Raw genomic sequence first — 5,712 nt, forward strand, 5'->3', positions numbered from 1 at the left:
TATATATATATATATATATATATATATATCTCCTGGAGATTAGTGCTCTATCTGATGTGCATGTGGCAAAAATTTGTTCCCCAAATGTAGGCTCTCTCTTTACCTTGTTGATTGTTTCTTTTGCTGAGAAGAAGCTTTTTAGTTTGAATCCATCCCATTTATTGATTCTTCATTTTATTTCTTGCACTTTAGGAGTCTTGTTAAGGAAGTTGGGGCCTAATCTGGCGTGATGAAGATTTAGGCCTCCTTTTTCCTCTATTAAGCACATATCCTACTGTATTAAGTAGGTATGGATTCATCTTTACAGTTTCAGTGACTTCCCAGGTCTGTGGGCCATAGATGCTCCTCAATTGTTTGCCAAATTAATCATTTAATTAATGCAGATGGGAACACCCTATAATAGCCACCCTATAATAGCCATTCATTGAGGGGGTGAGGATTATGCAGCAAAGTGATCCATTCTATATGATTAGGAGGAAAAATAATCGGACAGAAGAATAGGAAGGATGAGAGTACAGAAGAGCAGCACACAGAACACTGAGGAATAATTTCTGTGACTTGCAAAATTGGCCTGACACCAGAGTTTTTTAGGGGAAAACGTCACCCTTATGACAGCAGGACCCTACTTTTATTGTATCCAGTCTCTGTGGCTCATCACTCAATAGACATTATAGAAATTCTGCCCAAAATAAAAGATGTCATTGAAAAGAAATAGTGAAAATGCCACGGAATGCAAATTTCTGGTAGCAAATTCCTCTTCATGAGTCTCCCAGCTTGACAAATTTGGATCATAGTACAGATGGATAATTTTTTGGCAGTAATGCCGGTTTTCTCCCAAACAGAAACAAACGTGCTCACCGCTCTCCAGATGCACAACTCCCTCTGGTTAATTCTCACAAAAGCAGCTTTCATTGTTCAAAAATAAAACACAACCAAACAACTGGAGCAAGGCTTTTTTAAAAAATGTCTTTATTGTTTCATGGGATAAAAGGCAGTTTATCTACCCAGTACATACACTGCATTCTCAGAGCACCTTGTGGCAACATGGATTTTATTTATTTATTTTTTTTTAAGCCTACATTTGCTAAATTTAGTATAAACGGCAAGATAATCCTTGCTAGGAAAGTGGATTATAAAGATAAAAGAAAGAAGCATTAAGTTCTTTCCCCAACCAGTTCCAATGTGCCTTTATGCCTATAATATCCCATAAACGCCAGGGCCACTGCACCAGCTGCTCTTGACTCTCAGAGGGCATGATATTTCCTCTCATTCTGGCACCAGCCACCACCCCAAAGGAAAGATGCTCTCACAAGCCAGAAGGAGACAGGCGGAGCTTTCACCGGTGCTATAGATAAAACATTGGGACCTGATAGCTCTCTGCTGGCAGTGAGTTCCTATAAAAATAAAAAAGTAAAATATAAAAGACACTAAATCCACACATTAAAACAGGCTTGGAATATTTTTTCAGTACATTTTCCTGATATTTTTTAAGTGTGATGGCTATGGCTCCTGGCAATGGTGCAGGAAGAGAGGAAGGATTGAACGCCCTGGATGAATTGACTAACGCATGGCTCACCCCATCAGTCTGAGCACTGCCTTTGTGTTCTTGCATTTTGTGCAGCTGGAAACATGGAAACAATGTATCAGTTTATGATAAAACCAGAAAGGGTCATTCCAATGCCATCAAAATATGAGGTGTACATCCTGCTTTATTTCATGGTTTCATTTCATTTGATCAAATGGTGACATTGGACATTTTCTAACTCCTAAAGCAAAAACAACACAAGACTGCTCTCTCCAGAAAGACTTGGAACTGCTGCCCTGAGCACCATTGTTCCCATGCTCTTGAACACTGGCCGCCAATCACTCTATGAATTTATGATATTGGAAAAATAAAATAAGACAATAGCAACAAGAAATGAACAACAGGAGTGTGTCATTCCAAGCTTCATGAACTACTAGATTTTCTGTGGCACTTATTTCCCTTGCCTCTAATTTAGTTGAGCTCTTAAACACCCCCACCACCTCTTGCTCAGACACACACACAATCACCTGTACCTTGTTTTACAGTGGAGAGACTGAGCCAGCCATGAGCTGGTGGAGTAAGATAATGCCTTAGTACCTATTGGCTTCTCTGAAGCACACAAAAGAAGCTTCCAAAAAAATTTTTGAGAAAAACCTAGATTCAAATCTTAGCCCTGACCCTTCCCAGGTTTGGTGACTGTTATTTAAACTTTTCAAACCTCTCTCTTTCATCTATAAAATGAGTTCAATCACTCCTGCCATTTTCCCTTCGATATTTCTTGCCACATTTGGGTGAGATTATGTATGTGAAAAACTGAACATCATTTACTGAAATAAGATTGTTCTCTTTTTGGAAGGTTTATATGATTTATACAGTTGATATGTAATTTCCTTTTTGCCACACACACTGTTCTAAGCAATGTTAGTACTTACACTGTTTGAACCTCCCAGATACCTTATCATGGAGAGATGACCATTGGACAGATGAGAAAACTGAGGCCCTGGCAGACAAAGCAACTCACCCATTCTCTGGTATCCTGACACTATGCAGAAGGTTTATGGATGCCCTGATTGGACTTCTATCATGCTTATGGTATGTGGTCAGTGTCTAAATTGGGTTAGTTATAAACTTGTGAGGAATTATCCCAGATATAAGCTTTCAAAGCACAGAGCAAGCCAATCCAAGGATAAATTTAGAATAGAGAGATCAAAGGTCTGCCTGGTGCAATGGGAACAATAGTCTCTAGCCACCTAGGAACAAAGGTTAAGCTCAGTGGCCAAGTTGGTAATACAGAAAGCGGGGCCATCAGGTATCACGACTTTGTTAGCATCATTGTCATGATCCACAAAAGAAATAGCACAAGAGAAAAGTGACAAAGAATTTGAGATCTGTACCTCCTATTGGTTACTTCCTATGGGTGGGATTGAATTGATGACACGAAAATGTTACTAAATTAAACAAAGCTGGAGAACCTGGGGATAGAAAAAAAATAGATATTATTAAATTATTCAGATAACCTAAAAAAGAGAAGTTGAACCCTGGATTAGAGTCATTCTGCCCGGGACACATCATTTGTTTAGAACAGCAGGTCCTCATGGGCTGACCTGAGTAGGCAGGGGCAATACTTTCATGGGGGAGGCATCCATGAGGTGTGTCACGGGGTACTCATGACCTCCCTCCACCACTTTTTTTCTTCCTTTCCCACTACCTCTTCAGAGGCTTGATTGTTGATCCAGTTACTCCGTCACAAAACATGAGGTTCCAGCATATGCTTCAGTTTCTAGCCCAGCAAAACTCCCTTCCTTTCATCATTCCTCTCTTCTTCTCTTTCTTTCTTTTTGGCAACTGATCCTGTATATGTTATATATTGCCAGTAACAAATTGCATGAAAATTTAGAAAATTTAATGAAAACATTAAATTTTGCCTAGCCTACGCAAAGCCCTGGGTTCAATCCCCAGCACCAAAACATACACACAAGCAAGGCATTGATCATCTCTCAGCTCCAGTGTGCTAGGGGAAATGGGCATATTTTTCTGTGCACAACTTTTTAGGACCTGTGACAATTCTGCAGTCAATATTTCATTTATGTATTAATGAAATACATAGGTAAATGTTAGCAAATTATGATTAAAAATATTTAAGCTATGAATATACCTGTTTATAGTGGTTACCATCACTGGATCACCATCACCATCATCAGTCATTATCAACACCTCCCTCTAGGATTCACAAGAAGATAACAGGGCTCATGGTTTAGTACATGGGTGCTTTCAGAAAAAGCTAAGGCCAGACTGCAGGTGGGAAGGACGATCTCTGTCTTCACCCAATTGACACTGATTTCATTAGGAAGATAAAACGTTTCTTCCTCTTTGAGTTCACACATTGTGTTCAGAAGTCCCTAAGATTATAAGTAGTTCTAAAAATATCTCAATATCCTCTAACTAAAAAATCCTGAGTCGGGTGCAGTGGTACACTCCTATAATTCCAGCTTCTGGATAGTGAGTTCAAAGCCAGCCTCAGCAATGGCGAGGTGTGTAGCAACTCAGTGAGACCCTGTCTCTAAATAAAATACAAAACAGGCCTGGGAATGTAGCTTAGTGGTCAAGCGCCCCTGGGTACAATCCCTGGTACTCCCCCCCCCAAAAAAAAAAAAACTGAAAATTGAATGTTTCACCATGTGGAAATTAAAATAAACATATATAACAATGAACAGAAAATTTATAATCAGAGAAAAATTGTAGTTCAAAGTGTGTATGAGTTTCTTAGCATCACTGCAAAAATTACCACCAATTAGATGACTTAAAGCAACATGATTGTTTCACATTGTGGAAGCTATAGAAATCTCAAATGGAGCAGGGTCATGAGTCTTCTGAAAGTTCCTGAGAAGAATTCTTCCTCTCCCTTTCTGCACTCCTGCTGGTGGCCAGACACCCTCTGCATTCCTCAGCTTATAGCTATATCGCTCCAGTACCTCACTCCGTCTCCTCCTGGCTGTCTTCCCTGTGAGTGTGTCTGCATTTTCAAAGTCTCTCTTCTTTTTGAAGCTATCAGTCTCTGGATTTAAAGTCCACCCTAATCTAATGTGACCCTACCTCGATTGTCTTCAAAGACCTATTGCCAAATAAGGTTATATTATGGTTTAGATATAGCTTTCTCCCAAAGCTCATGTGTCAGATAGTGCAATAAAGTTCATAGGTGAGATGATCAGGTTATGAGAGCCTTAACCTAATTGGTGCATTTATCCACTGCTATGGATTCACTGGTTGGTATGTAGACAGGTAGTATATGACTGAAGGAGGAAGGTCACCACAGTACGATTCAGGTGAAGTGAGTCAAGATCTCTCTCTTCTAATTACCATGTCCCAAGCTGCTTTCCTCCTCCAGGGCTTTCTGCCATGATGTTCTGCCTCACCTTGGGCCCAGAGCAATGGAGTCACTCTATGGACTGAGACCCCAAAACATTTCTTCCTCTACATTGTTCTTGTCAGGTCTTTTGGTCAGGAGCAAAAAAAAAAAAAAAATGCTGACTAAAACAGATTATTTTCACAGGTATCAGAAGTTAGAATTCTAACATAGACTTTTTAGGGAACATAATTTCACCAAATACTGAGCATTATCAAGTAATTCTTGGGATTCTGCCACTGCTTTCCACAAAACAGTGTCTGCTACCAATAAAAGTGAGGTAACAGTCTCAGAATGTTTTTCATACAGGTGAACTGCCAAATCTCACCACTTTGGGGCAGTCACTGAAAACATGCGATAAAAACCGTGTAATTTCTCTGACCCCAATTCAGTAAGTTCCTTTTCAGGAAGTCTCCCAGATTCAACTCCCTTTTCAGAAGTGACGTGTGATTAATGACTCACACGTAAGGACATACGTGGATGAGAAGTGTCCTTGTTACTCACGATGTTTCAGTTTGCTTTGCTGTTCATACTGTTGGAACTGAAAAACACAGGGTAGAGATTAGGAAAAGAGAAAAGGTGGCAAAGCACCACAGTTGTCTTCCCATTTCAAATGACTGGAATTTGAGGCTTCCCACCATCTCCAGGTCCTCTGGGGTAGACTGCTTAGCACCATGACAAAGTAAAAATGATCACCGTGGGGTAATACCCTTTCTCCTCGCCATCCACACCACTGGGAAGGGAAAAAGGAGTTTTTCTATGGTGGCAAATAACTTTGTGTTGA

Source organism: Marmota marmota, unplaced genomic scaffold (assembly GCF_001458135.2).
Source record: "Marmota marmota marmota unplaced genomic scaffold, marMar, whole genome shotgun sequence".
Lineage (NCBI taxonomy): Eukaryota > Metazoa > Chordata > Mammalia > Rodentia > Sciuridae > Marmota > Marmota marmota.